This window comes from Lampetra fluviatilis, chromosome 47 (assembly GCF_964198595.1).
Source record: "Lampetra fluviatilis chromosome 47, kcLamFluv1.1, whole genome shotgun sequence".
NCBI lineage: Eukaryota > Metazoa > Chordata > Hyperoartia > Petromyzontiformes > Petromyzontidae > Lampetra > Lampetra fluviatilis.
Genome location: NC_136321.1, coordinates 3488425 through 3507014, shown reverse-complemented (window position 1 = coordinate 3507014; position 18590 = coordinate 3488425). Strand labels below are relative to the sequence as shown.

At 48.9% G+C, this 18590-nt stretch overlaps 1 non-coding gene across 1 annotated transcript; it reads left to right on the top strand.

Annotated features, from left to right (window-relative positions):
- The first annotated feature begins 15424 nt into the window (after window positions 1–15424).
- On the top strand, window positions 15425–15506 carry TRNAS-CGA (transfer RNA serine (anticodon CGA)). The gene has a single exon. It is a non-coding gene; the product is annotated as a tRNA-Ser (tRNA).
- Window positions 15507–18590: the final 3084 nt, after the last annotated feature.

Sequence of the window (18590 nt, the reverse complement as noted above, 5' to 3'; positions counted from 1 at the left end):
TCCAAATATACAGCAGGCGTCAGGGTCGGGATCAAAACCACGATCTCCTGTATACCAGGCGAGGTAGTTAACATCTCATAGCCACCGTGATGATGAGAGAGAGACACGCAAACTCCAAATTTACAGCAGCAGGCGTCAGGGTCGGGATCAAAACCACGATCTCCTGTATACCAGGCGAGGTGAAGAATGATTAAACATCCCCCATGTCCGACATGACGTGATTTATAATAATCATTATATTATAGTAATAATAGATGATTTTTGGGAAGGAAAAAAACGTAGCCTATTGAGATCAAGTTATGTGGTGGCGATGTCATACCTGTCAACCCCTTATCAGTGCCGACCTTATTGCAGACCAACGCAGATCTCAGTGGTCACTCCCCTTGCAAACTCAACGTTCATCCTACCAAGTTCCATCACAAGCGAGAAACACAAACGGACATTAATGTTGTACTACTATTTCCCTGTACAAGAATACAGTTCGGGCAAGCCGTATGGGTTATGACAGATTTGTGATGCTGTGTCGAAAGGAGAAGCGGAGAACAGTCGACGTTTCGGGCAATGCACCTTCTTCACAGTACACAGATCATTGACAGTACAGTACTAACAAGTGTATGTCACGGGAAATCGTTTTCTATACACAGCACAGACAACACTGAACTCTGACCCTCAAGTACTCACTATAGGATCTAGAGTACAGATTACATTCTCTTCTTTGTGATATTAAAGTATGGTTACGTATGGTGAGCCGTAGACTAGTCACTACAGTATGCAATAATGTGACTACAGTGCTACACTGTTTACAGGACTGTTCTCACGATAGAATCCAACAAACAATACTGCATACATTGACTATGGTTATTTGGGTAAAGTCACGTAGATGGAAAAAATAATAACAATAAAATAATAAAAATAAAGTGAATAAAAATAATAAAAATAAAGTTAATGAAGTCACGTAGATAGAAAAAATAATAACAATAAAATAATAAAAATAAAGTGAATAAAAATAATAAAAATAAAGTTAATGAAGTCACGTAGATAGAAAAAATAATAACAATAAAATAATAAAAATAAAGTGAATAAAAATAATAAAAATAAAGTGAATAAAAATAATAAAAAAGTTAATAAAAAAAATAAAAAAAACTATCACGACGTTTCGATCACAACACAAGCAGTCGTCATCAGCAACTGGGAGGTTAGCCTCTGAGGGCAAGCTGCTTATAAAGGTTTAGAGGTGGGCGGGGCAGCTTATGTTAATGAGGGAGATGGGCGGGGCAGCTAATGTTAATGTGGGAGAAGATGGGCGGGGCAGCTAATGTTAATGTCGGAGATGGGCGGGGCAGCTTATGTTAATGTTGGAGAAGATGGGCGGGGCAGCTTATGTTAATGAGGGAGAAGATGGGCGGGGCAGCTTATGTTAATGTTGGAGAAGATGGGCGGGGCAGCTTATGTTAATGAGGGAGAAGATGGGCGGGCAGCTTATGTTAATGTTGGGGGAGGGGCTCCGACACGGGCAGGAGGTCTACACCAATCAAAGCATTGCACCTCGCTCCACACGCCAACACGCTGCTGTCGGTAGAGGTGGACAAGAAAACACAAAAACATTTATTCTAGATGTGAAGCTTTCGTGACTGCAAGGAATCATATTCTTAGGTTTTTTCGGTAAAGTCACGTAGGTAAAACATCAAAATTAATGAAAAGAAAATATTTCATTTTATTTTAAATTAATGAAAATAAAATAAAATATTTTATTTTATTTTCATTAATTTTGATGTTTTACCTACGTGACTTTACCGAAAAAACCTAAGAATACAAAAACATTTCCTTGCTGTGGTTTTCCCACCTGATGACGACTGCTGGTGTTGCGATCGAAACGTCGTGATTTATTTTTTATTTTATTTCTAACCACGTGACTGCAGTCACGAAAGCTTCAAATCGAGATTAAGAAAACACAAATCAAGTCGTGACACAAAGTGGTTGATGACATCTTTCCAATGATTGCCGAGTTTACAGTACTCCATACGTCTACGGCACTGACTACACTATACAATACCCATTATAGAGTACTCACACGATAGAATGCTTCGTCTAGAGCACACACCACACGAAATACGATACACGGCGTATGACGCCTACAACACATTCCTGCGGAGGGAGCTGGTAGGAACGTTGGGTTGCTCGGTCAATGGCCAGGGTCAACGGCGGCGTGGTGCATTCCGCAAATTTGCCCGACTGTGAGGGCGGGCACAAGCCGGCGTGAGTAGGTTAAACGTTGAGTTTTATAAGGGCACCACGGGGTGACCAGCCCCTCCCCACCCAGCCCCTCCCCTCCCACCCCCCACCCAGCCCCACCCCTCCCACCCCACCCTCCCCACCCAGCCCCTCCCCTCCCACCCCCCCACCCAGCCCCACCCCCACCCTCCCCACCCTCCCCACCCAGCCCCTCCCCACCCAGCCCCTCCCCACCCTCCCCTCCCCACCCAGCCCCACCCTCCCCTCCCCACCCAGCCCCTCCCTGCACGACGGACGGACACAATAATCCCCTGTGGGCTGGTGTAACCAGGAGGTTCCTACCGGTATAAACTGACTACAGTCTACACTACTCGCTACAGTTCACAGCATGACTCACTTGGAGTGATCTCTAAAGTCGAGACTTCACGCACTGTAGAGTACAGTGTTCACTTACAGTGTACGTGCGGTAGAGTACAGTGTTCACTTACAGTGTAGAGTGCGGTAGAGTGCAATGTTTACTTACAGTGTAGAGTACTGTACAGTACAGTGTTCACTTACAGTGTAGAGTGCGGTAGAGTGCAATGTTTACTTATAGTGTAGGGTGCCGTAGAGTACAGTGTTCACTTACAGTATATGCACTGTATAGTACAGTGTTCACTTAGAGTGTCGCGTACAGTAGAGTACAGTGTTCACTTGCAGTGTAGAGTACTGTATAGTACAGTATTCGCTTACAGTCTAGAGTACAGTAGAGTACGGTAGAGTAGTGTTCACTTACAGTCTAGAGCGCTGTAGAGTACAGTGTTCACTTACAGTGTAGAGCACATGCTGTAGAGTACAGTGTTCACTTACAGTCTAGAGTGCTGTACTGTAGTGTTCACTTACAGTGTAGAGTGATGTAGAGTACAGTGTTTACTTGCAGTGTAGAGCACGTGCTGTAGAGTACAGTGTTCACTTTCGGACTAAGTACTGTATAGTACAGTGTAGAGCGCGTGTTGTGCTGTACAGCGTTCGCTTACAGTATAGAGCAAGTGCTGTACTGTACAGCGTTCACTTACAGTGCAGAGCACGTGCTGTAGAGTACAGTGTCCACTCACGGTCTGCGTACTGTGCAGTAGTGTTCACTTACAGTGTAGAGCACGTGTTGTACTGTACAGTGTTCACTTACAGTGTAGAGCACTGCTGTACTGTACAGTGTTCACTTTCAGTGTAGAGCGCGTGCTGTAGAGTACAGTGTTCACTCACGGTCTACGTGCTGTACAGTAGTGTTCACTTACAGTGTAGAGCACGTGCTGTACTGTACAGTGTTCACTTACAGTGTAGAGCACGTGCTGTAGAGTACAGTGTTCACTCGCGATCTACGTACTGTGCAGTACAGTGTTCACTTACGGTGTAGAGCACGTGCTGTACTGTACAGTGTTCACTTACAGTCCAGACGACTTCTGTGCTCACGCTGGAGTCGGAACGAATTTTGGCGCCCTCGCGCGGTCCCGGGTCCGGGCGGAAACGCGCGGCGCGTGAGCTCGGCGCGCGGAGAGCGTTCCGGCCTGACACGTGACACCCCGAGCTCATTCAAAACAAACAGATAACCTCAAGGTGATGGTGGTGGTGATGGTGATGATGATGGTGGTGGTGGTGGAGATGGTGATGATGGTGGTGATGATGGTGGTGATGATGGTGGTGATGGTGGTGGTGATGGTGGTGGTGATGGTGGTGGTGATGGTGGTGGTGATGGTGGTGATGATGGTGGTGATGATGGTGGTGGTGGTGGAGATGGTGGTGGAGATGGTGATGATGGTGGTGATGGTGGTGGTGGTGATGATGGTGATGATGGTGGTGATGATGGTGGTGATGATGATAGAGAGAGATGGTGATGATGGTGGTGGTGGTGATGGAGAGATGATGATGGTGAGAGATGATGATGGTGGTGGTGATGGTGATTATGGTGGTGATGGTGGAGAGAGGTGATGATGATGATGGTGGTGATGGAGAGAGATGATGGTGATGGAGAGAGATGGTGATGGCGGTGGTGATTATGGTGATGGTGGTGATGGTGATGGAGAGAGATGATGATGGTGATGATGGTGATGGAGAGAGATGATGATGGTGGTGGTGATGGAGAGATGATGATGGTGAGAGATGATGGTGATGGGAGATTACGATGAGCGAGGAAGATGGTGAATGCCATCTTTATTCCACGTGTTTACCTGGGAAAGCGACCTGGCCACAAATGATAACCCCAACGAATTGGCTAATCATGTGAACATTTATAGCAGCTACATACTCTAAACGCGTGTTGTTGATTCTAAATGTGTAGGGGGCAAACTGTGAGAGAGACACGCAAACTCCAAATATACAGCAGCAGGCGTCAGTGTCGGAATCGAACCCACGACATCCTGTATACCAGGCGAGGTTGTTAACATCTCCTAGCCACCAGTCAATAATTATGATTATCCAACAGCATTTCGTTGGTAATAGGTTTTTACCCTTTCAACTGGTACAAAACTGACACCTTTATACAAGGCATCATGTTTGCAATAACCACGACACAAGCAGTCAAAATGCAAACAAAAATAAACAACTCTGTTAATGATATGCACTGTCCTTGAAGTTGATTGGTCCACACCCGAGACAGCTTTTCTTAGAGCCTAGTCTCCATTGGTGTTGGACCAGATGACGACAAAAGGCGTACAACTCAAAAACAGCGCACTATCAGAGTATTGAGAGCTCGGGGCAAGCATTTACACTATGAGACATCTCCTTTACCAGTGGCAAAATATCGTAGTAGGTTTTTACCCTTTCAACTGGTACAAAACTGACACCTTTATACAAGGCATCATGTTTGCAATAACTACAACACAAGCAGTCAAAATGCAAACAAAAAGAAACAACTCTGATGATGATAATGATATATGCACTGTCATCTGGTCCAACACCATGTGAGACTAGGCTCTAAGGAAAGCTGTCTCGGGTGTGGACCAATCAACTTCAAGGACAGTGCATACATGATCAGAGTTATGTTTTTTGTTTGCATTACGACTGCAGGTATTGTGGTCTATGCAAACATGACTCCTTGTAAAAAAAAGGTGTCAGTTTTGTTGCCAGATGAAAGGGTAAAAAAAATTAACCCGTAAAAACAAAGTTTTTCACTATAAATCCTTTATATGCGTGGCGGCTAGAGTCCTCTCGTCCTCTGGCTTGAGATGGCTGCCACCTATGGGTCAGATGATTGCATTGCACCATTAAGTAATTGGTAATTAAATATAATATTTTTGTCCTAAAAAGTGTAAAATTTTGGGGAAAAAATTTCACGAACATTAATTGTCACGCACAACGAGTCTGTGTGCAAAATGTCAGCTCGATTGGATCACGGGAAGTGGGTTAAAAAACGACCGAAAGATTTGCACGGTCGTAAGCAAGCAAGCGAACTTAATATAAAGGATTTAAAAACAATTATCATATTTTTCTACTGGCAAATGAGGTTCCAATGAAGAACGACAAATGGTTACTAATTAAATCCACAACATTCACTCTCCAACACACCGGTGGGCTGAAGCAGTAACTATTGGACGTTTCGTTTATGTGGCGAATCCCTTACTTTTCGATTTAAAGCTTTCGTGACTGCAGGGATTCATCTTCTTGGTTCTTTCGGTAAAGTCATCACGTAGAAGGGAAATAATAAAATAATAAAAATAAAACATTATACAATTTCGATTTAAAGCTTTCGTGACTGCAGGGATTCATCTTATTGGTTCTTTCGGTAAAGTCACGTAGAAGGGAATTAATAAAATAATAAAAATGAAACATTATAAAATTTCGATTTAAAGCTTTCGTGACTGCAGGGATTCATCTTATTGGTTATTTCGGTAAAGTCACGTAGAAGGGAAATAATAAAATAATAAAAATAAAACATAAAATTTCGATTTAAAGCTTTCGTGACTGCAGGTATTCATCTTCTTGGTTCTTTCGGTAAAGTCACGTAGTAGGGAATTAATAAAATAATAAAAATGAAACATAATAAAATAATTCTCACGACGTTTCGGCCACAACGCAAGCAGCCGTCCTCAGACCTGTTCTTCACCTGAGGACGGCTGCTTGCGTTGTGGCCGAAACGTCGTGAGAATTATTTTATTATGTTTTATTTTTATTATTTTATTATTTCCCTTCTACGTGACTTTACCGAAAGAACCAAGAAGATGAATCCCTTACTGATTGACCGTGTCTGGTGGTGGAGGGTTTCGACACAACATTCATACCAACTCGATCTAACCCCCCCCCCCCAAAAAACGTGATTATGAATAAGGGCACGTCCATAAATGACGTCACGCACCTAGGGGGGGGGGTCAGATTTTTGTGACGATGTGTCACGAGGGGGAGGGGAGGTTTGAGAAATGTGACGTCACATAAAAATGCGCAACTTTAAATAAATATAGAATTGTTATAACAACACTAATTGTTATAACGACACTCCTACAACATCAGAGTGCAGCGCCACATTAAATACGCACTACAATGACAATAGTTTAAAGCGATTTGAAGCATGTTTTATTTTCAAAAGGGAAATATGGTTTTGGGGGGGGGGGGGGCAGAGCTTTGTGACGTCATATTTGAGGGGGGGGGTCTGACTTTTTGTGACGCCTTGTGACGAGGGGGGGGGTCAAAAATCGTCCAAAATCGCGTGACGTCATTTATGGACGGCCCCTTTTATGAATAAAATATTGGTCGCGAAAGCCCGCGGCGTGTTCCAGTGTCCGCGTGTGTCCGCCAGGGGGCGCTGCAGCTCCACTCGCCTCTTGCGGTCTCACACTGTGGAGGGAAGCGACGCGTTGCCTGCCAGGGGGAGAGTGAGTGATGTCTGTGTGTGTGTCTGTGTGTGTGTGTCTGTGTGTCTGTGTGTGTGTCTGTGTGTGTGTCTGTGTGTGTGTCTGTGTGTGTGTCTGTGTGTGTGTCTGTGTGTGTGTGTCTGTGTGTGTGTGTGTGTGTGTCTGTATGTGTCTGTGTGTGTGTCTGTGTGTGTGTGTCTGTGTGTGTGTCTGTGTGTGTGTCTGTGTGTGTGACTGTGTGTGTGTCTGTGTGTGTGTGTGTCTGTGTGTGTGTGTCTGTGTGTGTGTGTCTGTATGTGTCTGTGTGTGTGTCTGTGTGTGTGTGTCTGTGTGTGTGTGTCTGTGTGTGTGTGTCTGTGTGTGTGTCTGTGTGTGTGTCTATATGTGTGTCTGTGTGTGTGTGTCTGTGTGTGTGTCTGTGTGTGTGTCTGTGTGTGTGTGTCTGTGTGTGTGTGTGTCTGTGTGTGTGTGTCTGTGTGTGTGTGTCTGTGTGTGTGTCTGTGTGTGTGTCTGTGTGTGTGTCTGTGTGTGTGTCTGTGTGTGTCTGTGTGTGTGTCTGTGTGTGTGTCTGTGTGTGTCTGTGTGTGTCTATATGTGTGTCTGTGTGTGTATGTCTGTGTGTGTGTCTGTGTGTGTCTATGTGTGTGTCTATATGTGTGTCTGTGTGTGTATGTCTGTGTGTGTGTCTGTGTGTGTGTCTGTGTGTGTCTATGTGTGTCTGTGTGTGTCTATGTGTGTGTCTATATGTGTGTGTTTGTGTGTGTGTCTGTATGTGTGTCTGTGTGTGTGTGTGTCTCTGTGTGTGTCTGTGTGTGTGTGTGTTTCTCTGTGTGTGTGTCTGTGTGTGTGTCTGTGTGTGTGTGTCTGTGTGTGTGTCTGTGTGTGTGTGTCTCTGTGTGTGTCTGTGTGTGTGTGTCTGTGTGTGTGTCTGTGTGTGTGTGTGTCTGTATGTGTATCTGTGTGTGTGTGTCTGTCTGTGTGTCTGTGTGTGTGTGTCTGTGTGTGTCTGTGTGTGTGTCTGTGTGTGTGTCTGTGTGTGTGTGTCTCTGTGTGTGTGTCTGTGTGTGTCTGTGTGTGTGTTTGTGTGTGTGTGTCTGTCTATGTGTGTGTCTCTGTGTGTGTGTTTGTGTCTGTGTGTGTGTCTGTGTGTGTGTCTGTGTGTGTGTGTCTATGTGTGTGTGTCTGTGTGTGTGTCTATGTGTGTGTGTCTGTGTGTGTCTATGTGTGTGTGTCTGTCTGTGTGTGTCTGTCTGTGTGTGTGTCTGTGTGTGTGTGACTGTGTGTGTGTGTCTGTGTGTGTCTGTCTCTGTGTGTGTCTCTGTGTGTGTGTGTTTGTGTCTGTGTGTGTGTTAATGTGTGTGTCTCTGTGTGTTTGTCTCTGTGTGTGTGTCTGTGTGTGTATCTCTGTGTGTGTCTGTGTGTGTGTGTGTGTCTGTCTATGTGTGTGTGTCAATGTGTGTGTGTCTGTGTGTTTGTCTGTGTCTGTGTGTGTGTCTGTGTGTGTGTCTGTGTGTGTCTCTGTGTATGTGTCTCTGTGAGTGTCTCTGTGTGTGTGTCTCTCTGTCTGTGTGTGTGTGTCTGTGTGTGTATCTCTGTGTGTGTGTGTCTCTATGTGTGTCTATGTGTGTGTCTATGTGTGTGTCTGTGTGTGTATCTCTGTGTGTGTCTATGTGTGTGTATCTGTGTGTGTGTGTGTGTCTCTATGTGTGTCTGTGCGTGTGTCTCTCTGTCTTTGTGGTTCATAGTTTTCCACGCTCGCCAGCCACTGCATTAATCCGCCAGCCGCGGGGGGGGGGCTGTGGGGGGGGGGGGGCTGTGGGGGGGGGGGCTGTGGGGGGGGGGCTGTGGGGGGGGGGGCTGTGGGGGGGGCTGTGGGGGGGGGGGCTGTGGGGGGGGGGCTGTGTTTACTCTGCAAAGGTCACGGACGAATTGTACATTCATTACTGACACGGCGCAGCCAGGCGCTGAGAGTGGGGGGCTTGCACTGCAGAGGCGTGGGGGGCTTGTAGCATAGGAGTGGGGGTGTAGTATAGGAGTGGGGGTGTAGTATAGGAGTGGGGGTGTAGTATAGGAGTGGGGGTGTAGTATAGGAGTGGGGGTGTAGTATAGGAGTGGGGTGTAGTATAGGAGTGGGGGTGTAGTATAGGAGTGGGGGTGTAGTATAGGAGTGGGGGTGTAGAATAGGAGTGGGGGTGTAGTATAGGAGTGGGGTGTAGTATAGGAGTGGGGGTGTAGTATAGGAGTGGGGGTGTAGTATAGGAGTGGGGGTGTAGTATAGGAGTGGGGGTGTAGTATAGGAGTGGGGTGTAGTATAGGAGTGGGGTGTAGTATAGGAGTGGGGGTGTAGTATAGGAGTGGGGTGTAGTATAGGAGTGGGGGTGTAGTATAGGAGTGGGGGTGTAGTATAGGAGTGGGGTGTAGTATAGGAGTGGGGGTGTAGTATAGCAGTGGGGGTGTAGTATAGGAGTGGGGTGTAGTATAGGAGTGGGGTGTAGTATAGGAGTGGGGTGTAGTATAGGAGTGGGGGTGTAGTATAGGAGTGGGGGTGTAGTATAGGAGTGGGGGTGTAGTATAGGAGTGGGGGTGTAGTATAGGAGTGGGGGTGTAGTATAGGAGTGGGGGTGTAGTATAGGAGTGGGGGTGTAGTATAGGAGTGGGGGTGTAGTATAGGAGTGGGGGGTGTCGTATAGGAGTGGGGGTGTAGTATAGGAGTGGGGGTGTAGTATAGGAGTGGGGGTGTAGTATAGGAGTGGGGGTGTAGTATAGGAGTGGGGGTGTCGTATAGGAGTGGGGGTGTAGTATAGGAGTGGGGGTGTAGTATAGGAGTGGGGGTGTAGTATAGGAGTGGGGGTGTAGTATAGGAGTGGGGGTGTAGTATAGGAGTGGGGGTGTAGTATAGGAGTGGGGGTGTAGTATAGGAGTGGGGTGTAGTATAGGAGTGGGGGTGTAGTATAGGAGTGGGGGTGTCGTATAGGAGTGGGGGTGTAGTATAGGAGTGGGGGTGTAGTATAGGAGTGGGGGTGTAGTATAGGAGTGGGGGTGTAGTATAGGAGTGGGGGTGTAGTATAGGAGTGGGGGTGTAGTATAGGAGTGGGGGTGTCGTATAGGAGTGGGGGTGTAGTATAGGAGTGGGGGTGTAGTATAGGAGTGGGGGTGTAGTATAGGAGTGGGGGTGTAGTATAGGAGTGGGGGTGTAGTATAGGAGTGGGGGTGTCGTATAAGAGTGGGGGTGTAGTATAGTAGTCGGGGTGTAGTGTAGGAGTGGGGGTGTAGTTTAGGAGTGGGGGGTGTAGTATAGGAGTGGGGGTGTAGTATAGGAGTGGGGGTGTAGTATAGTAGTCGGGGTGTAGTATAAGAGTGGGGGTGTAGTATAGGAGTGGGGGTGTAGTATAGGAGTGGGGGTGTAGTATAGGAGTGGGGGTGTAGTATAGGAGTGGGGGTGTAGCATAGGAGTGGGGGTGTAGTATAGGAGAGGGGGGTGTAGTATAGGAGTGGGGGTGGAGTATACGAGTGGGGGTGTAGTATAGGAGTGGGGGTGTAGCATAGGAGTGGGGGTGTAGTATAGGAGAGGGGGGTGTAGTATAGGAGTGGGGGTGTAGTATAGGAGTGGGGGTGTAGTATAGGAGTGGGGGTGTAGTATAGGAGTGGGGGTGTAGTATAGGAGAGGGGGGTGTAGTATAGGAGTGGGGGTGTAGGATAGGAGTGGGGGTGTAGTATAGGAGTGGGGGTGTAGTATAGGAGTGGGGGTGTAGTATAGGAGTGGGGGTGTAGTATAGGAGTGCAGGTGTAGTATAGGAGTGGGGGTGTAGTATAGGAGTGGAGGTGTAGTATAGGAGTGGGGTGTAGTATAGGAGTGGGGGTGTAGTATAGGAGTGGGGGTGTAGTATAGGAGTGGGGGTGTAGTATAGGAGTGGGGGTGTAGTATAGGAGTGGGGGTGTAGTATAGGAGTGGGGGTGTAGTATAGGAGTGGGGGTGTAGTATAGGAGTGGGGGTATAGTATAGGAGTGGGGGTGTAGTATAGGAGTGGGGGTGTAGTATAGGAGTGGGGTGTAGTATAGGAGTGGAGGTGTAGTATAGGAGTGGAGGTGTAGTATAGGAGTGGGGGTGTAGTATAGGAGTGGGGTGTAGTATAGGAGTGGAGGTGTAGTATAGGAGTGGGGGTGTAGTATAGGAGTGGGGGTGTAGTATAGGAGTGGGGGTGTAGTATAGGAGGGGGGGTGTAGTATAGGAGTGGGGGTGTAGCATAGGAGTGGGGGTGTAGTATTGGAGTGGGGGTGTAGTATAGGAGTGGGGGTGTATTATAGGAGTGGGGGTGTAGTATAGGAGTGGGGGGTGTAGTGTAGGAGTGGGGGTGTAGTATAGGAGTGGGGGTGTAGTGTAGGAGTGGGGGGGGTGTAGTATAGGAGTGGGGGTGTAGTATAGGAGTGGGGGTGTAGTATAGGAGTGGAGGTGTAGTATAGGAGTGGGGGTCTAGTATAGGAGTGGGGTGTAGTATAGGAGTGGGGTGTAGTATAGGAGTGGGGGGTGTAGTATAGGAGTGGGGGGTGTAGTATAGGAGTGGGGTGTAGTATAGGAGTGGGGGTGTAGTATAGGAGTGGGGGTGTAGTATAGGAGTGGGGGGTGTAGTATAGGAGTGGGGGTGTAGTATAGGAGTGGGGGTGTAGTATAGGAGTGGGGGTGTAGTATAGGAGTGGGGGGTGTAGTATAGGAGTGGGGGGTGTAGTATAGGAGTGGGGTGTAGTATAGGAGTGGGGTGTAGTATAGGAGTGGGGGGTGTAGTATAGGAGTGGGGGGTGTAGTATAGGAGTGGGGTGTAGTATAGGAGTGGGGGTGTAGTATAGGAGTGGGGGGTGTAGTATAGGAGTCGGGTGTAGTATAGGAGTGGGGGTGTAGTATAGGAGTGGGGGTGTAGTATAGGAGTGGGGGGTGTAGTATAGGAGTGGGGGTGTAGTATAGGAGTGGGGGTGTAGTATAGGAGTGGGGGGTGTAGTATAGGAGTGGGGGGTGTAGTATAGGAGTGGGGTGTAGTATAGGAGTGGGGGTGTAGTCTAGGAGTGGGGTGTAGTCTAGGAGTGGGGTGTAGTCTAGGAGTGGGGTGTAGTATAGGAGTGGGGGTGTAGTCTAGGAGTGGGGTGTAGTCTAGGAGTGGGGTGTAATATAGGAGTGGGGGTGTAGTGTAGGAGTGGGGGTGTAGTCTAGGAGTGGGGTGTAGTATAGGAGTGGGGGTGTAGTATAGGAGTGGGGGTGTAGTATAGGAGTGGGGGGTGTAGCATAGGAGTGGGGGGTGTAGTATAGGAGTGGGGTGTAGTATAGGAGTGGGGGTGTAGTGTAGGAGTGGGGGTGTAGTCTAGGAGTGGGGTGTAGTATAGGAGTGGGGGGTGTAGTATAGGAGTGGGGGGTGTAGTATAAGAGTGGGGGTGTAGTATAGGAGTGGGGGTGTAGTATAGGAGTGGGGGTGTAGTATAGGAGTGGGGGTGTAGTATAGGAGTGGGGGGTGTAGTATAGGAGTGGGGGTGTAGTCTAGGAGTGGGGTGTAGTATAGGAGTGGGGGGTGTAGTATAGGAGTGGGGGGTGTAGTATAAGAGTGGGGGTGTAGTATAGGAGTGGGGGTGTAGTATAGGAGTGGGGGTGTAGTATAGGAGTGGGGGTGTAGTATAGGAGTGGGGGTGTAGTATAGGAGTGGGGGTGTAGTATAGGAGTGGGGGTGTAGTCTAGGAGTGGGGTGTAGTATAGGAGTGGGGGGTGTAGTATAGGAGTGGGGGTGTAGTCTAGGAGTGGGGTGTAGTATAGGAGTGGGGGGTGTAGTATAGGAGTGGGGGGTGTAGTATAAGAGTGGGGGTGTAGTATAGGAGTGGGGGTGTAGTATAGGAGTGGGGGTGTAGTATAGGAGTGGGGGTGTAGTATAGGAGTGGGGGTGTAGTATAGGAGTGGGGGTGTAGTATAGGAGTGGGGGTGTAGTATAGGAGTGGGGGTGTAGTATAGGAGTGGGGGTGTAGTATAGGAGTGGGGGTGTAGTATAGGAGTGGGGGTGTAGTATAGGAGTGGGGTGTAGTATAGGAGTTGGGGGTGTAGTATAGGAGTGGGGTGTAGTATAGGAGTTGGGGGTGTAGTATAGGAGTGGGGTGTAGTATAGGAGTTGGGGGTGTAGTATAGGAGTGGGGGTGTAGTATAGGAGTGGGGGTGTAGTATAGGAGTGGGGTGTAGTATAGGAGTTGGGGGTGTAGTATAGGAGTGGGGTGTAGTATAGGAGTGGGGGTGTAGTATAGGAGTGGGGGTGTAGTATAGGAGTGGGGGTGTAGTATAGGAGTTGGGGGTGTAGTATAGGAGTGGGGTGTAGTATAGGAGTGGGGTGTAGTATAGGAGTGGGGTGTAGTATAGGAGTAGGGGTGTAGTATAGGAGTGGAGGTGTAGTATAGGAGTGGGGGTGTAGTATAGGAGTGGGGTGTAGTATAGGAGTGGGGGTGTAGTATAGGAGTGGGGGTGTAGTATAGGAGTGGGGTGTAGTATAGGAGTGGGGGTGTAGTATCGGAGTGGGGGGCTGTAGTATAGGAGTGGGGTGTAGTATAGGAGTGGGGGTGTAGTATAGGAGTGGGGGTGTAGTATAGGAGTGGGGGGCTATGTGTCCTTGGGGGTTGCTGTTCTGGCTGGTGGTAGTGGAGGGGGGGGGTGTGCCCGTGTCTGTGGAGGACCGCGCCTGACGTCATGCGAACGAGAGCCCGTGAATGGCACCAACAGTGCGAGATCAGCGTGATGTTTGGGGGGCGGGAGGGGGCAGTGGGGGGGTTATTTTGGGCGAGGTGGGGGGGGGGGCTCCCCCGGTGTGCAACGCTTCCAGTGACAAAATCCTACCCCCCCCCCCCATGTCATCCCAACACGAAGTCCATCTCACTCGCAGATGGCACGCAAAGTACAAATGCGACACACACACACCCATTGCAATGTGGGTGCGGTGCTGGGAATCTATGCAGTATATAACAAATACTGCCTCTTAATCTGCGGGACTGCATTGCGTGTGGCCGATTTGTGCATTAATTTGCCGCAGGTTTAAAAAAAAAATCTCTCTCTCTTTCTCTCTCTGGTCTGGTTTCTTTGGGGCGGCCACAACACCAATGGCCATTGTTGTCAGATTTGTTTTGCAGCGTTGCATGAGTGCGGTTTCAGATGCGGTGTTCGTGGTTAAATCGTGCTTAAAACGTGGTGTGCAATCACCGCACACCTTGCTTGGACACGCACAAAAACGTGCGCGCACACACACGCACTTGCACGCACTCACTCACGCACACACGCACGCACACAACCCCGCAATGTTCATTACATCCAACAAGAAAGACGGGGGCATTATTACAGAAAATAGTCCCCCCTGTTTTTCGTGCCACCGCGTAGCCAATCCGCACGCAATCGTCGCCAGACGTGGCCGCGTAACAGGTAGCCGAAGCCGGGACGCGCAGAGTCGGCAGCGCTCAACACGCCGGCTGCTGATCATTAGGTGATAAGAATTGACAGCGTAAGGATCCAAGTGCCCTGACTGCCTGCTGCCTGCTGCTGCCGTTGCTGCCTTGATGGCAGAGAGGGGGGGGGGAGAGCCCTACCCAGAATCCGAGCAAAAACACGGAGCGGATTGGCGAGATCCGCGATGGCACCCCGGAGTACGGCAGGCGCGTTTCGTAGGTGGGCTGCTTTGTGCCGGCTGTTGGCTGCTGTTGTTGTTGTTGTTGCGTGACGTTTCGGGCAATGGGCCTTCTTAGAATAGGAATTGAGAAGTCACGGAGAGATAGAATGGTTAACAGCTTGAGTGCAGTCTTCAACTCGTATTCACTCAAGAGCAATCTGACCACTCTATTTATATGCGTACTATATGAAGGGCGATTGCCCGAAACGTCGCCGATTATTTTATTTTAAGGCGACAGTGTTTTTGAAGAATGCGTTGCTTCTTACAAATGCCAGATTCGATTCTCATACCTTGAGCATAGTTTAGTTGCTGTGAAGAAGGGGCATTGCCCGAAACGTCGCCTATTCTTTATACGGTTTTCCTTTGAAGGCCACGCGAATACATTGGTTTTTATTTCGATTTAAAGATTTCGTGACTGCAGGGATTCATCTTCTTGGTTCGGGAAGACAGCGTCTGTCATTCAGACGCTGTCTTCCCGACAGACCTGTTCTTCATCTGAGGACGGCTGCTTGCGTTGTGGCCGAAACGTCGTGAGAATTGTATTTTATTGTTTTATTTTTATTATTGTATTATTTCCCTTCTACGTGACTTTACCGAAAGAACCAAGAAGACATTGTTTTTTTTTTATAATCGCAACGTAATCGACGCGTCTCCGTTGCAATGCATCCACGTGGTCACCGAGTCAGCCGAGGAGCACATGGAGTCATGGTGGCCGAGTGGTTAAGGCGTTGGACTCGAAATCCAATGGGGTCTCCCCGCACAGGTTCAAATCCTGTCCATGACGTGCTCAGAATATATATTTTAATCAAAACTCTTTGATTTGACAAATGTTGTCCCGATTCAACGTCGTGAGTTTTGGCTAGTGCGATTTTTTTTTATTGTGCGCTTTGTATTGTCCTATGCTCATTTATTCTGTGTAATTAGCTCCATCAGGTGACAAGTCACCCAGTCTCATCGGTAAGAGCCGCGTCAATCCTCACGCTGTTAACGACTTCCATCAAATCGCACGTCAGCCGTGACCAATCCACTGCTGGATGAAGGCATCCCCAATATCGCCGTCACCCCATCACGAACTTGCAATGCGGCGATCCATCCAGCAACCCCACACGAACTCATTTCATCGCTCCATCTCCTCGGGCAGGCGTCCTCTCCGACGCGTTCCATTCCTTGGCTGCCGCTCCGTTATTAGTCTTGACCGTCATCCGTCGTACGTTGATGTTCTGTATGCTGAACTTCTTTCGCACCGTACGTAGGCAACCGTCTCAATCGGAGGTGAGTTTAATGTATAAACGCACGATTCTAAATGTGGAGTGGGGGGAAAACCAGTGGACCCGGAGAAAAATCCACGCGACCACGGGGAGAGGGACACGCAAACTCCAAATATACAGCAGCAGGCGCCAGGGTCGGGATCGAAGCCCCGATCTCCTGCGTACCAGGCGCGGTAGTTAACATCTCATAACCACCGTGATGATGATGAGAGAGACACGCAAACTCCAAATATACAGCAGCAGGCGTCAGGGTCGGGGTCGAACCCACGACCTCCTGTGTATCAGGCGAGGTAGTTAACATCTCCTAGCCACCGCAACTTCCCAATCGCCCCTTTTTAGCCGTGAAGCGTGCTTGCCCAAGCCCCGCTCAGATTTCTTAACACTTTGGATGCCGTCATGAACTTTGCGCTGTGCTCTGCAATCCACGCGTTCCTGGTGCTGTCTCTGAGTGTCATTCCCAGCGTGCACCAGTCGCCGCCACGCTTATTTGCGCCCACTTCAGTTTTCGTTCAACTTTCTATCTCCAAGCCCGTGCCTGTGATCCCAAGTCACGATCGGGGCAATTACATTGATCGTTGTTGTTCTGCACGTATGTTGGCCTTCTTTGGCACCGTGGGTAGCCAGTCGTGCTAATCGGAGGATGCGGGGGAAGGACAACAGACTGAACACAGAAAGCAGCCTTGACCATCATCATCATCATCGGTTTTTATAATCTGAGCTTCCACTGAAGCTAAGAGACATCTGCAGGGGGAGTGGGACGACTCGTTTCAAACAAGACACAGACAATGCATACAACGTACACCGCCTCTGTGCAACGTGCAAAAGAAAAAAATACCGCATCAGCATTTCCTGAATTAGTGCATTGTGGTCTTCGGGTGCATTGTGGGGTCTTGAGTCAGACAGGGAGACCCCATTATTACACCGTTAGCCACACCGACGGTAACCTCAGTGAACGTGCCAACGTTGGAAAATTGCACCAACGTTGGAATAACGTTGGAACAACGTTGGAATAACGTTACACCGTCATTCGATCGTTGGTCCAAAGTTGAGTAAGCTTCGAGCCAATGCTGCAGGTTTAACTGGGCAGACTCTTCCCTTGAAATTAAATTTTGAAGCACAAAGGCATACATTGTAAAGGTGAGATCATATGAATCGCGCATCTCGGATTCGTTGATTGACTTGGTCATGGAAACGTCCATTGGGAATGATCGACACTTGCTAATGTAATGTATATGCAATGCCATATTCGGTGTAATAAATATTGTGCAATAGAACAGCAGCACGTGTGAACGACACACACCAATCGATGCGACCGTCGCAATCCGGGGTGACGCGTTGACTGTCCCGGTTAAATCGATTTGTGTTAGTATCGTATATTGCGTCTCGATGCAATGTTCCATTCAGCCAATAACTGTTCCAATTATTAACCAAGGGAGAGCCTCGCTGAGTCTCAAGGCTCCTTTCCAGGAGGGTGCTGCCACGTGGGGATGTATGGCCATGGGAGTTCGATTGCGCGTGGGAGGAGGAGGAAACCCCGGAGAACCCTCACCGTGAAGACGAGGGGAGTGGGGGGTGAGAACAGAGCTCACGTGCAGTGCCAGAGCCGTCCCCAGGGTACGGCGAATCGAGGCGATCGCCCTGGGCCCCGCACCCCCCCCCCATGCACATCCCCTGCGTGGAGTTACTCCTCGAGATGGGGCAACGGTGTCCAAGGCCGTCAGCTGACACGTGCACAGCAACCACGCGATAACACGTGGACACACAAAAGACAGAGGCTAAGTAATTAACAGCATAGCCTCGAACAGACCGTAGGGGCAAGTGCTGTTAGCGAGCACCTACGAAGGCCGGCGTCCAGCACCACGCCCGACTGCCTTTGTCTCCCCGGTGGCAATGTTTTACACACTGCACCAGGTACTCATTTGAGGCTGAGTCGACCTAGGAAATGCCCATGACCGGTACGCACGCTCGCCACACACACACACAGGAAACACGCCGTGACGCGTGTACACACACCGCATTACATCTATAACTTAGAATCAATGAATAGCCTCATTTAAATACCAGTGCAATAATCACCCTACATCCGTATTGATGTTTGCGTTACTTAATTGTACTCCAATTGTTTTTTTTATACATGCGGTCCGAGACAACGCTTTCATTCCAGGAAATGTAATTTGACATTAATTTGTGCTGATCCACTGTTTTCGATGCTTCTTCTTCTGTAGAACCGCTGTTGCTTTTGCACCGATTTCCATTCTCTCCACCACGGCCCCAGTCAACCGTGCAACCCACGTTTCTGTGTGACCATCATTGCTTCTCTTGCAATTTTGATTAACCCAGGTGGGGGGGGGGGGGTACCAGTCGCTCGTGCAATTTAAAACCCATCATGCTCCCTCTCGAATTTCTCACCTGGAAGCTCGCACAAAATCAACTTGAGCCGTCATCCACCCAGCGCATTGCACGGCATGCACAGCGCACGGCATCCCTCCAATCATCAACAGCAGAATGCGTCGTGGCTCCATGCTCCACGCTCCGTAGCCCGGGGGTTGCGGGCCCGCGATCCACTCCGGGACTTGCGCCCTGCCCACCCCGCCCGCCCG